The following is a 16,437-nucleotide window of genomic DNA, read 5'->3' on the forward strand; positions in this document are numbered from 1 at the left end:
CCAAGTCGCCACCTTGTATTACCTATTGTTGCTGTTCAATGAAGCACACAAAAACACCACCATCATGGTTGTATAGCAGCTGTTATATTCCTTTATATTCAGCCCATAAATAGCCACCCACAACTTTGAAAAACCACCACATTGAACCCAAACGAACCACACCACTATCATTTTCTATTTCCTACAACCATCAAACCATCTGTCTGTTACTTTATTTCTGTTTAATAGCCATTTCATCACGAAAATTATTTACTGCTACTACTACTGTATCTTACTGTTTTCACTTCTGTTTTTCCTGTCAAGTCACATCCATTAAACCACGAAAAAAACTGTTGCTACAACTGCTGCGTTTCTTCTATTTAGGATGCTCGTTGTACTGCAACTAGTACTTGTTCTGGTTTCAGTCAAGTGTATCTGCTACAGCTGCAGCATTTTTTTCCCTTTCTATTTCGGTCTAACAAATTAAACAGCCACTTTTGAATTATTTATCATTTGGATTAGAAAGTGGCAGACAAAGGAAACTTTTCTTGAAGGGAAACGAGTAATGTATTATAAAGATTCATAAGTGGGTTGACTTGACAAACTTTCCCATACGCGTTCATTTTTTTTTCCTTTCCTTATATATTCACGTGGAACTGCAACTTGAAACTGTGATGATCATAAACGATTATTACGACATTCGAAAACATATATATTTACGTTACTGTTAAACGAAAAGAAACGAGTAATATTATAGTGACGAGAATTATGATAAACTCGAGATAAGATGATGGGTATGATTATGATAATGATGACAGAAATAATTAAGATTATGATGATGAAGACGGTTACATAAGGATGATTATGTTAAGATTGGTGATGAATGGTGTAGGATGGTGACGGATCGAAATAAAGATGATGATGAATATGGTGAATCACGATGGTGTTGCTAGGTGATGAAAACTTGATGATGATTTGAGATAATGTTGATGATAGAGATGAAACGTTGAAGAAATAATAATGATCATGATGGCGTCTAAGTTAATGATGAGTGATAATATTATGATCATAGTGTTATAGGTAAGAGTAAACAAAGAGAATCGATATTCAATTACTGTTATTTATTTTTCTGTGGAATCAGACGAAGCCAGGGATACATGCACACACCTAATTTCAATTGTTAATGGGTCATTAGTGGGCTACTAAGGTTTTGCATTTTGGGCTCTTCATTTTAATTTTGGGCTGAGAACATTAAGTAATATTGATATAAGATAATGAGAGTATTGAATCGTAAGAGTATGATGAGGTGACAAGGTAGGTATTATGATGATGACGAACAAGTTCGATGGTGATGAAGAATATAATCATGATGGTTATGATTCTGTGTAAGATGATGATGTCGTGGTGATGTTACACATGATGATATATGATATATGATATATAATATATGATATATGATAATGAATAATGATACTCAGAATAATAAGTTAATGAGGACGATGATCGGTTAAGATATTGATGATCATTATTAATGATCGTGAGGTTATGATTTATGATGATGAAACGAAGACGTTTAGGATGTTATCGGGTTAGCGGGACGTCGCGGGTTCAAACCCGGACTTGGGCATTTTCTTTTAAGGGCTACTTCATTGAGCTAGTTTAATTATTATTATTATTATTATTATTATTATTATTATTATTATTATTATTATTATTATTATTATTGAAATTATTATTAATACCATTTATATTAAAAATTATCATTTTCAAATGTATCATTTTTATTATCACTATTATTGTTATTATTACAAATAAATATTATTTTACAAAAATACATTACAAATATATTAATATCATATATTACTAAATTTTTATGACATTAAGTAAGCAATATATAAAATATATTAATTAATATAAATATATATTCTTATCATATATAAACCTTGAAATAAATTTCTATTTGTAATACATTATGATAAATGATAAATATTATATTATTAAACTACTTTAATAAGTATTTACTATATTAATATTAATAAATGTATTATACAAATAAATATTAACTACCTAAAATACATAGGATAACTATAACTTAATTAGTAATATGATATGTAAATTATTAATATATCAACTCGTTAGTTGTTATTATATGTTTTAATATATATAACTGTTATAGGTTCATGAATCCGAGGCCAACCTTGCATTGTTCAGTTCTGTTGTATGCATATTTTTACTACAAAATATCGTATAGTGAGTTTCATTTGCTCCCTTTTTAAATGCTTTTGCAATATATATTTTTGGGACTGAGAATACATGCGCTACTTTTATAAATGTTTTACAAAATAGACACAAGTAATCGAAACTACATTATATGGTTGAATGATCGAAGCCGAATATGCCACTTTTACTTGGTAACCTAAGAATCAGTATACCAGTCTACTAATTGACGCGAATCCTAGAGATAGATCTATTAGGCTCAACAAACCCCATCCGTTGTAGCGGATGCTTTAGTACTTCGAGTTTTATATCATGTTCGATGGATGTCCCGGAATGATGGGGATATTCTTATATGCATCTTGTTAATGTCGGTTACCAGGTGTTCACCATATGAATGATTATTTTTGTCTCTATGCATGGGACGTATATTTATGAGAACTGGAAATGAAATTCTTGTGGTCTATTAAAATAATGGAAATGATTGATTATGATAAACTAATGAACTCACCAACCTTTTTGGTTGACACTTTAAAGCATGTTTATTCTCAGGTATTAAAAAAATCTTCCGCTATGCATTTTCTCATTTAAGAGATATTACTTGGAGTCATTCATGTCATATTTCAAAAGACGTTGCATTCAAGTCGTTGAGTTCATCAAGATTATTATTAAGTCAATTATAGTTGGATATATTATGAAATGGTATGCATGCCGTCAACTTTCAATGTAATGAGAGTTTGTCTTTTTTAAAAAACGAATGCAATGTTTGTAAAATGTATCATATAGAGGTCAAGTACCTCGCGATGTAATCATATGTTATTGTATTCGTTCTTATGGATTAGGACGGGTCTTTACATGTGGTATCAGAGCGGTGGTCTTAGCAAACCAGGTCTTGCATTAGTGTGTCTAAATGATAGTTGTTTAGATACATTAGTGAGTCTGGACTTCGACCGTGTCTGCATGTCAAAAGTTTTGCTTATCATTTCTAGTCGGAAATCATCTGCTTATCATCCTTAGGAAATTACCTGCTTATCATTCTTAGTCTAGACACATCTTACTGCATTGATTGCATGAATAGTGTATAGACAAATTCATATCTTAGCGTATCTGCTAATCCATATCTTAGCGTATCTGTTACTGTAGATGTTATCTGATACGTTTTCTTAATTCCCTCTGTAATTTACGGGATCTTCTGTATTATAGACAGGTATTCTATGTAATTAGAATATCATCCGATAATCAAAAACCATTTCATATCAAAAAGCCTTTATCTAACCGTACCTGATGGAACTCACAACTAGTTCAAGTCCCTCGAATTCTGATAGCTATTCCGATATGAATTCCCAATCGAGCTCCAAAAGCAGTGTAACCGGAATGGACCAACCAATCGGCCATCATCAATTCTGGAAGAATTGGGGCTAAGTTCGTAGTCGACTTAATCAATGAAAACGAGAAGAAGGCGATCCCTTCCATCAACCAAAATGCCCTGTTGGCAAAGAACCTGAAGCACTTACCGGCGAACCTGTTTGAAATACCATTTTTTCTCTCATTTCCAGAGTATCTTATCATGATTATATACTATCTTGAATTCTAGATCTTATTCATCCGCTCATTCCGACCGACAATCATCCCGGAGTAATAGCAGAAGCCAACGAGTTTCGCGCCCGAGTTGTAGCTTTGGAAAATATGGTGCAAAACGTACCAGCTTCAGCAACGTCACCAGCATCAACAGTACCATTACCGCCAACAGCAATATCCGCATCACACGTCTCGACATCACAATCTATACGTCGAACATCAACATCATACGCACCATAGATACCAAGGAGTACCAACAACAATGAACAATGAAGTATTGATCCATAACTTCATTGAAGAAATATTCAGCGAAGAATATGAGGTTCCTAATAGTTTTAGAGATTAATTATTCTAGCTCAAACCGAAAATCATATGAGTTTAATATCATATTAACTCATTAAATCCATGATTAAATCTGAACAAAATATATATGTATATATATTTTCATAAAGATTGTAATTAAAATTTCTTTTGTACAAACTGTTAATGGTGAAAATATTTTAACGGGTAGGTAATACCCGAGGAATATTTAGATTTCACATTAATAAGTTACACTGTACATTCTTCAAATCCGATTCAACAATCATTTACTATCCTACTTACAACCACAGATATACGTATCCGTTCACCAAAGAATAACCATTTTCATTCAAATTTAATTTCATATTCGGATTTTGACCAATCAAAATCCAAGTCAAGATTTAACAGAAGACATCACTTTTAGATTCCTACATCTTTCAAAGCCATACTTTGAATTCAAAACTGTGCCAGATCAATTGGCGTGTTATTACCGAAAATAACTTTACAATACCTTTCCAAAATTAGCCAATTTTGTCACAGCTCCAGTAAATTAACTTCGACTTTCATTTGGATTAGACTTATTATAACTTTGATATATAAGTTTGCCACTTGATTTCATCCTAGACAATCATTCATATCTTGACGATTACCATCAGCGTTTAATCATCTAAAAACACAATTCTCTTGAAACCACCTCGGATTGATAACCGATGATTCAGATATGGTAGCATTAAATGCAGAGGAAACAACAAAATTATAGATGGTCTAAATGGCCATGAGTTTGATGATAAAGAATGGAGTGTTAGGAACACTCGATAGAAAATTTGATACTGAAAAACGGATTGAGCTAACTTTGAAGGAGACCAAGGTAAAATACAAGGACCATACCATATATACCAAGAATCCAGGTAATTTCGGATCCGATGAAACCTTCAACGAATACCTTGCTCCGAAGTCATGTTAGAATCTTGCGGAAAATCTTTCTTCATCAACCTAAGAACTTAGAAATTCCAAAATATCATCATAAATATCTTCGATATTTCTGAGAATATTTTCATAAATATTCTTGTCCGAAATTATCTACCTCTTCGTTCTATCTGTATTACATTATGTTGGAAACTTCAGTAAAACTTAAGTATAAATTATGAATGAATTGTGGAGAAGTGTTAGGAATTGAAGCATCGGTTAGTATAATATAATGATGCTTGGCCAACGTGATTATATTACAGTAAGTCATGCTGGAAGTTCTAATGAAACATGATGATTCATAGATCATACCATCATCATGTGTCATGTTACACAACTCTTTCATTCTACTTAACCTCTGAACATATCAAAAAAATATATTCTTGATAGTTCTATCCTCAGGAATCTGGTAATTTGACAAATCAAATCGTACTATTACGTTCCTTCCTGCTTAGAACATTATGATCAATAAAAATTTCATACCTATGAATTCTGGACCGTCTTTCGCTTGAATTGAAGTCGGGAAGAGAAAAGAAAAGCATGGAACTTCTAAATATAAGGGAAAATATAAAGCCCAAGAACACCACAGAAATTATAAACCGTGTACATCAATACGTATAGCAATATAAAGACACGGGAGTATGATAAACACAATTACCCCAAGAGTGAAGTAGAAGTAAACAGATTCCTCTGGTGGTAGTTGGAATAGAAGAATGATTGTTGCGATAGTCATAATAAGGTTAAGAACCGGAGTTGGATTAAGCATATTCACAATCATTGAAAGTATGGATCGAGAAAGAAAGTATTGGAGTGGTGAAAATAATGAAACGGAAGAAGTTCATTTATAGTAAAAATATCTGAAAAAGCAATCGAGACAGATAATCGCATTTAATTATAGAGATCTTAATTTTCATAATTCCCGAAGAATCAGATCTTATAGATTTCCAAGATTTTCTTTAAATCCCTTGAATTCCGGAATTCAACTAAGACAACGTCAAAAATTAAAGACGCACCTTATTTTCAAAATTCAACCATGACTACGTCAAAAGTTAAATCTCTATCTCAATCTGTTGTGACAGCTTCACTTGTACGCATCACATAATCGAATTGTTTTATCTATATCAGTCAATAATGATAAACTTCTATATATCAACTCATATTCGTCATGAAAACATTTTTATTGTTAGACATGATGACCTCACTCAAATTTCGGGACGAAATTTCTTTAACGGGTAGGTACTGTGATGACCCGGAAATTTCTGACCAAATTTAAACTTAATCTCTATATGATTTCAAAACAATAAGCAAAGTCTGTTAGGTTGAGTCTCAATAATTTTGAACTATTTATATACATTCAATTGATCTTCGACCATTCCCGACGATTCAAGAACAACTATTTGTAAATAGATATGTGTGTGTATATACATATATATATAGATATAAATAATAATTGAAAATATAAATTGAAATATAATATGTTGTTGATATTAAAATTTATCATGTAAAATAAAATAATAATATGATATTATGAAAATTATTATTTAAAACACATATATATAAATAAAATATATAGAATAGATATTTTTGTGATTTCGAAGTTATTTAGTAAACGACGGTAACGCTAAATTGTAATTCGATTGATAATAAACGAGTTAAAAAGGAACTTATGTGATTTTAAAATAAACGGTCGTCCGAAAATGAGTTATATAAGTTATAGGCTTATTAAAAATATATTTAGGAGCTAATTGTTAAATTTGAACACTATTCATATTTTACTTGGAATCGAGCGCGGACAGTGATTTAATTTTTATTTAATAGTTAATGACCGAATTTTATACCATAATGACTGAAATAATTAAAGATAATGAATCTAAAAATTTGGAACTTTTCAGAGGACTTTTATCCGCCACTTATCAATAATGGTGCACGATACACAGTCCTTGAAAACTGTTGGTACAAAATATCTAATTTAAATGGTTTCTAGATGATTTACTATTTCTAATTGACCATCACATGTCTTTCAATTATTAACTTATATTTATTATTATATTATATTATTATATATCTAAACTCCATATATATATATACATATGAATGCATGCGGAAACAAACATACATATCACTAACACCTTTATGAGAATCAAAAGTGGCGTCCACTTTTCCCATATCACATGTTTTATTTTTTTATTTATTATGTATTTATTATAATTATAATTATAATTATTATTATTATTATTATTATTATTATTATTATTATTATTATTAATTATTATTGGTAAAAGTTACCATCTAGATGAGACTTTAGGACTTCTTTTGGCAGCTACTGTAAAGCATGTGTAAATCGTGAACGACCACAATTGATTAATTGTTTGTTGGTTGTTTTCAATTGGTGATGAAAGTTTGATGTAATATATAAGTTAAATTATCATAGGTGTATCCGTGTATGAATGCATATGATGATTTTAATTAGTTAAAAGAAGAAATTGAATATTATAATAGTAAACTTTCAAAAGTGTCGACCATTCTCAATTAGTGAAAGCAATACGTTTGACTTTCACAAAAATGTAACACCATTTTTTTTATATATTAAATTTTTCACACACAAGGCTTATCACGGGTGGAACATAGGAGTAAAGAAAACATTTGAATGTCAACTTGGGCGGTGCATTAATAGCTACTAGTATATATATAGGAGATTCCTGCATCAACTTAACAAACAAAACCATATAGTTGTTCCTTATGTTGCCATCCATTTTATACCCCAAAACTCACCCAAGTCGCCACCTTGTATTACCTATTGTTGCTGTTCAACGAAGCTCACAAAAATACCACCATCATGGTTGTATTGCAGCTGTTATATTCCTTTAGATTCAGCCCATAAATAGCCACCCACAACTTTGAAAAACCACCACATCGAACCCAAACGAACCACACCACTATCATTTTCTGTTTCCTACAACCATCGAACCATCTGTCTGTTACTTCATTTCTATTTAACAGCCATTTCATCACGAAAATTATTTACTGCTACTACTACTACTACTACTGTATCTTACTGTTTTCACTTCTGTTTTTCCTGTCAAGTCACATCCATTAAACCACGAAAAAAACTATTGCTACAACTGCTGCGTTTCTTCTGTTTAGGATGCTCGTTGCACTGCAACTAGCACTTGTTCCGGTTTTAGTCAAGTGTATCTGCTACAGCTGCAGCATTTTTTTCCCTTTCTATTTCGGTCCAACAAATTAAAGAGCCACTTTTGAATTATTTATCATTTGGATGAGAAAGTGGCAGACAAAGGAAAAGTTTCTTGAAGGGAAACGAGTAATGTATTATAAAGATTCATAAGTGGGTTGACTTGACAAACTTTCCCATACGCATTCATTTTTTTTTCCTTTCCTTATATATTCACGTGGAACTGCAACTTGAAACTGTGATGATCATAAACGATTATTACGACATTCGAAAACATATATATTTACGTTACTGTTAAACGAAAAGAAACGAGTAATATTACAGTGACGAGAATTATGATAAACTCGAGATAAAATGATGGGTATGATTATGATAATGATGACAGAAATGATTAAGATTATGATGATGAAGACGGTTACATAAGGATGATGATGTTAAGATTGGTGATGAATGGTGTATGATGGTGATGGATCGAAATAAAGATGATGATGAATATGGTGAATCACGATGGTGTTGCTAGGTGATGAAAACTTGATGATGATTTGAGATAATGTTGATGATAGAGATGAAACATTGAAGAAATAATAATGATCATGATGCTGTCTAAGTTGATGATGAGTGATAATATTATGATCATAGTGTTATAGGTAAAAGTAAACAAAGAGAATCGATATTCAATTACTGTTATTTATTTTTCTGTGGAGTCAGACGAAGCCAGGGATACATGCACACACCTAATTTCAATTGTTAATGGGTCATTAGTGGGCTACTAAGATTTTGCATTTTGGGTTCTTCATTTTAATTTTGGGCCGAGAACATTAAGTAATATTGATATAAGATGATGAGAGTATTGAATCGCAAGAGTATGATGAGGTGACAAGGTAGGTATTATGATGATGACGAACGAGTTCGATGGTGATGAAGAATATAATCATGATGGTTATGATTCTGTGTAAGATGATGATGTCGTGGTGATGTTACACATGATGATATATGATATATGATATATAATATATGATATATGATAATGAATAATGATACTCAGAATAATAAGTTAATGAGGTCGACGATCGGTTAAGATATTGATGATCATTATTAATGATCATGAGGTTATGATTTATGATGATGAAACGAAGACGTTTAGGATGTTATCGGGTTAGCGGGACGTCGCGGGTTCAAACCCGGACTTGGGCATTTTCTTTTAAGGGCTACTTCATTGAGGTAGTTTACTTATTATTATTATTATTATTATTATTATTATTATTATTATTATTATTATTATTATTATTATTATTATTATTATTATTATTATTATTATTAGTATCATTATTGAAATTATTATTAATACCATTTATATAAAAAATTATCATTTTCAAAAGTATGATTTTTATTATCACTATTATTGTTATTATTACAAATAAATATTATTTTACAAAAATACATTACAAATATATTAATATCATATATTACTAAATTTTTATGACATTAAGTAAGCTATATATAAAATATATTAATTAATATAAATATATATTCTTATCATATATAAACCTTGAAATAAATTTCTATTTGTAATACATTATGATAAATGATAAATATTATATTATTAAACTACTTTAATAAGTATTTACTATATTAATATAAATAAATGTAATATACAAATAAATATTAACTACCTAAAATACATAGGATAAATATAACTTAATTAGTAATATGATATGTAAATTATTAATATATCAACTCGTTAGTTGTTATTATATGTTTTAATATATATATAACTGTTATAGGTTCATGCATCTGAGGCCAACCTTGCATTGTTCAGTTCCGTCGTATGCATATTTTACTACAAAATATCGTATAGTGAGTTTCATTTGCTCTCCTTTTAAATGCTTTTGCAATATATATTTTTGGGACTGAGAATACATGTGCTACTTTTACAAGTGTTTTACGAAATAGACACAAGTAATTGAAACTACATTATATGGTTGAATGATCGAAGCCGAATATGCCCCTTTTACTTGGTAACCTAAGAATTAGTAAACCAGTCTACTAATTGACGCGAATCCTAAAGATAGATCTATTGGGCTCAACAAACCCCATCCGTTGTAGCGGATGCTTTAGTACTTTGAGTTTTTATATCATGTCCGATGGATGTCCCGGAATGATGGGGATATTCTTATATGCATCTTGTTAATATCGGTTACCAGGTGTTCACCATATGAATGATTATTTTTGTCTCTATGCATGGGACGTATATTTATGAGAACTAGAAATGAAATTCTTGTGGTCTATTAAAATAATGAAAATGATTGATTATGATAAACTAACGAACTCACCAACCTTTTGGTGGACACTTTAATGCATGTTTATTCTCAGGTATTAAAGAAATCTTCCACTGTGCATTTGCTCATTTAAGAGATATTACTTGGAGTCATTAATGTTGGGATTTAACAAGTTCATATAATACTTAAACCATTTTAAGAAATAAGAAAGCGGAAGCATGTTAATTACCAATTTAGAACATGTATGTCTTTAACCAATTAAAGTTAAATCCCAATTTGGATCAAGTTGTGAAACATACTTACAAACTACAAGCATGAATAGAATTTATACCTTCTCCTAGCTTGTTGATAGATGATGATGAAGATGATGATAAATGGAGCTCCAAAACTATGAAACCTCAAGTAGTTATACCCCAAACTTATCACCAACACCTTGTACTTTGGTTAGGATTTTATTAACACTTGAAAATAAGCTTGCAAAAAGAAAAATGAACCCCTTTTCTTCCCTCTAAACTCACGGCCTGGACAGCAGGTTGGGAGAGTTTTTGGTGCAGTTTTTTTTGAAGTATTTTGATGTGTATTGCAAGTGTATTATCTCTCCAAGAGAGCCTAGGTACTTATGCATCTTGAAAATGGAAGTAACCATTCAAATGGTTAGTCAAATGGCATGCCTACATGGACTCCAATGCCACTCACAAGTTGTTTATAAAATAAGTTTTATAAAAGAAATTTTTTTATAAAACTATTTCATAATACTTCCATTCCATGCATTTTATATATACATTTTAAACTTGCTTATTTATTTATGTACATTTTGATATATAAAACCAATTTATATAAAATGTAACATAAATTAATTAATTATTTAACCCATAAATAATTAAACCCATGTTATATATAAATTATTCCATAATTTATATATATACACATCAAGTAATATTTAAGAAAACCATTTTTCTTAAAGCTCAAGTGTCGCGTATTTAATCAGCGATCCAATCGTTAAGATCAAATACTAATAAGGTGTCGGTAAGCTTGTTATTGGGTATGACCCGACTTGGATCATAACACATTAGCCACATTAATTTAATATGTCTCTCGGGCATACGAAATACCTTCAATCTCCCACTTGCACGAGAAACATATGAAATTAATGCAAGTGACGGATACCACCTAACGACCGTCCATCACCCCCAATATGTTATGACTTTGTGCCATTCAATAACATTATCCCTTTCGAGTTCCCATCTCGAATATGAATAGGTGAATCTTTCATTATATCCTTTCATCCTAGATGTCATGTTAAATCCAAGAGATACAGAGTGATCACTCTCTTGTAGATTTAACTTTTCAGGCCTTAAACATCTGACTCTTAACGAATAAGAGGGACAAATTCCATCTTGACTACATACGTCCTAAATATATACCTTGCATTATACATGAGCTCTTCCTTATGAACTACCATATTTCAGAATAGCGAAGGAAAGAATCAAGGCACAATACTTGGCAAATGTCAGAACCTAATATGCATCTCAGGTCAGAGGATACTATGATATTCGCCTTTTACTCAAGATTACATGTGATCAACCACGAAGGCTCCATTTAGTTAATCTTGAGGGCGGGTCTTCCAATATTTGTATCCCACAAATATCTATGAACCTTGGTTGCAACCTTGCCCAACATTCATCCCGTGAATGTATACCAATCCAAGTTCATAATAGTCTAAACCTCACACTTGCTCCCACAAATGTGATCGACTACGGAATTTAGAATAATTACTTATTCATGGATAAAATATGCAAAATAGGAACATAACTCAAAATAAATTAATGCCATAATTATATTAATGAGTTTAAACTATTTCGTTCGGTTACAATACTTAAAACAAATCATGACCAATCACTAGAATATCGAAGCCCTAATGCACAAACATGTCCAGTATGTTTTGCTCCATGTAAGAGCTTCGTGAGAGGATCCGCTATATTAAGATCTGTGTGAACTTTGCAAATACATATCTTTCCCTTTTCAACTTCATCCCTTATATAGTTGAATCTCCGCTCAATGTGACGGGTCTTTTGGTGAGCACGAGGTTCTTTGATTTGAGCAATCGCACCCTCGTTGTCACAAAAGATCTCAAGAGGGTCCTGAATGGAAGGGACTACTCCTAAGTCGTCGATGAATTTCTTCATCCATGCAACTTCTTGAGCTGCCAATGATGCGGCGATGTACTCCGACTCTGTAGTGGATAAAGCAACAACATCCTGTTTTGAACTCTTCCAAGAGACCGCACCTCCATTTAATGTGAAGACATAACCGGACTGTGATCGAGAATCATCTCGATCAATTTGGAAACTTGCGTCCACGTAACCTTTTACGGCGAGTTCCTCATCACCAGACCCATATATTAGAAACATATCCTTAGTCCTCCTAAGGTATTTCAATATACTTTTAACCGCAATCCAATGACTGTTTCCTGGGTTATTCTGGTATCTACTTGTCAAGCTAAGAGCGCATGACACATCCGGTCTAGTGCATATCATTGCATACATGATTGACCCTATGGCAGACGCATATGGGACTTTCTTCATTCTCTCCTGTTCATCTTTCGTGGTGGGGCACTGAGATGAACTGAGAAGTGTTCCCTTTTGAATAGGTACCAAACCTTTCTTAGAGTTCTCCATCTTGAACCTTTTCAAGATCTTTTCAATGTATGCACTTTGATTCAAACCTATCAGTTTCTTGGATCTATTCCTGTAGATCCCAATCCCCAAAACGTATTGTGCTTCTCCAAGATCCTTAATGGAGAAGCATTTACTTAGCCAAGTTTTAACTCTTTGCATTGTCGGAATATCATTTCCAAATAACAATATATCATCCACATATAGTACAAGGAACATGATAGTGCTCCCACTAGCTTTCTTATATACACAAGCTTCATCACCATTTTTAATGAAGCCAAATTTCTCGGCTTCCTCATTAAAACGATGATTCCACATTCTAGATACTTGTTTCAATCCGTAGATTGACTTCTTTAACCTGCATACCTTTTTAGGATATTTCGGATCAACAAAACCTTCAGGCTGAACCATATAGACATCTTCCATAAGATATCCATTTAGGAAAGCGGTCTTGACATCCATTTGCCATATTTCATAATCATAATGAGTAGCAATGGCAAGTAATATCCTAATAGACTTTAGCATTGCCATAGGCGAAAAAGTTTCATCATAGTCAACCCCTTGAGTTTGAGTGAAACCTTTTGCTACAAGTCTAGCTTTATATGTATCCAAGTTTCCATGTATGTCGGTTTTCATTTTGAAAAGCCATTTACAATCAACTAGCCTTGAGCCAGTCGGTTGTGTAACAAGTTCCCAAACTTGGTTGTCATACATGGATTGCATCTCAGCGTTCATGGCTTCCTGCCATTTATCTTTATCAATCCTTGATAAAAGCATCTTGGTAGTTTGTTGGTTCATCCAAATCAACCACATAGCAACCATCCATGAGAAACCCATATCTCTCAGGTGGATTACTAATCCTACCAGATCTGCGAACGTCTTGTATATTTTGATCATCCATTTGATCATTCTCAACATTTTCATGTTGAGTGCTAGTGTCAACCAATTGTGTATCATCTACTTGATCTTGAACCTCCTCAAGATCTATCTTCCTTTAACTATTACCTTCCATTAGGAACTTAGTTTCAAGAAATTCAGCCTTCCGAGCAACAAATACATTTTTCTCGGATGGATCATAGAAATAGTATCCCATATCATCCTTCGGATATCCTATAAAGATACACTTCGTGGATCGAGCATTCAACTTATTGGGGACGTAACGCTTAGGGTAAGCTTCACATCCTCATACCTTTAAGTATGATAGAGATGGAGGTTTTCCAAACCACATCTCATGAGGTGTTCGTTCCACTTTCTTGGTTGGGGCCATATTTAAAATACGAGCCGCGGAGCATAGACAATAACCCCAAAATGATAGAGGTAACGAGCTTCTAGCCATCATAGATCGAACCATATTTATTAGGGTTCGGTTCCTCCTTTCGGACACACCATTAAGCTGTAGTGTCCCGAGTGGAGTAAGTTGCGAGATAATCCCACAACTTCTAAGATGATCTTGGAAGGCATCGCTTAGGTATTCACCTCCTCTATCGGTACGAAGTACCTTGATTGTCTTATTGAGTTGATTTTGTACTTCATTTTGATACTCTTTGAATGCTTCAAAAGTTTCGTCCTTATGTCTTAACAAGTAGACATATCCGAAACGACTGAAGTCATCAATGAAAGTAACGAAGTATCTTTCACCATTCCTTGTTATGGGCTTAAAGGGTCCACATACATCCGAATGTTTTAATCCCAATAAGTCCTTAGCCCTTTCGTAGGTCCCTTTGAAAGGTGCTTTAGTCATTTTGCCTTGTAAACAAGATTCACATACATCAAACGAGTCTAGTTCATTTGATTTCAAAAGGCCATTCGTTTGGAGTGTATGCATTCGATTCTTGTTTATGTGACCAAGGCGACAATGCCATAAGTAGGAATCACTCAAATCCCTTTTGAGTTTCTTGGTGCTAGTATGGTATATTGAGCTACTAGATGATGTGTCATCATGAACCAATTCATAAATTCTATTTGAAGGCGAAGCCTTAAAATAGAATACATTATCTAAATAAACGTAGATATCATCATTAACAAAATGAAGATAAAAACCACATTGTTTTAAACGAGAAACTGAAATAATGTTTCGACGTAAATTCGGTGCATACAAAACATTGTTCAAAATAAGTTCCAAACCACTTGGAAGCTTTAATACAAAGTCTCCTTGAGCCTTCACTTGCACTTTGGCTCCATTACCCATAAAGAGACTTGATGTTCCTGTTTGCTTGCTACTTCTTTTGAACCCCTGCAAAGAATTGCAAATGTGAGTTCCACATCCAGTGTCTAATACCCATGTATTAGAAGAAGTAATACTAAGCTCTATATATACCATATATATATATATTACCTGAGGTTTGCCCCGCATCCCTCTTTTCCTTCAACTCCTTAAGGTAGACCGGGCAGTTGCGTTTCCAGTGACCCATTTCACCGCAACCGAAGCACGGGTCTTCCTTGGGGTTTGCTTGTCCGGCAACCTTTTGCTTCTTGTTCTTGTTTTTAGTTGGGGTAACCATCCTCCCCTTTCCCTTGTCTTGATGGGCGGGTCCTATCCTCTTAGCTACCTTTGGCTTAGAGGTGTTGTTACCTTTGGACCCACCATCATTGATCATTAGCACGGGTGAAGCCCTCTTACCCATGCTAGTTTCCACCGTCCTAAGCATGCCATGAAGTTCGCCAATGGTCTTATCCATACCATTCATATTGTAATTAATTACAAATTGGTCAAACCTCTTTGACAAGGAGTTTAGGATAAGATCCGTGGCTAGCTCATTAGATATGTTGAGATTAAGACAGTTTGCGCGATCAATGAGGCTTTTCATCTTGAGGACATAAGATGAAACGGATTGGGAGTCGTCCATACGACATGCATGAAGCGCTCGAACGGTCTCGAAGCACTCGACACGTGCTTGTTGAAGGAACATCTCCTTCAATTGCGTGATCATGTCGTATGCAGTATGATGCTCGAAATTGTTTTGGAGTTCGGGTATCATAGTCCCAAGCATTAGGCAAGCGAGTTGCACCGAATCGGCGCAATACTTATCCCAATAAGCCATGCCTTCTGTATCATCCTCGTCGGGTTGATCGGGAATGGGGTCTTCCAACACATACGCCTTATCCTCAAGTTTGAGGATAATCCTAAGATTGCGGAACCAATCCATAAAGTTCATATGGTTGAGTTTGTCTTTCTCGAGGAGAGACCTTAACGATAGGTTGTTCAAGTTAATAGGTGCGTTTTGCATGTTGTTATTATTGGCGGCCATCTACA

This window comes from Rutidosis leptorrhynchoides, chromosome 9 (assembly GCF_046630445.1).
Source record: "Rutidosis leptorrhynchoides isolate AG116_Rl617_1_P2 chromosome 9, CSIRO_AGI_Rlap_v1, whole genome shotgun sequence".
Classification (NCBI taxonomy): Eukaryota; Viridiplantae; Streptophyta; class Magnoliopsida; order Asterales; family Asteraceae; genus Rutidosis; species Rutidosis leptorrhynchoides.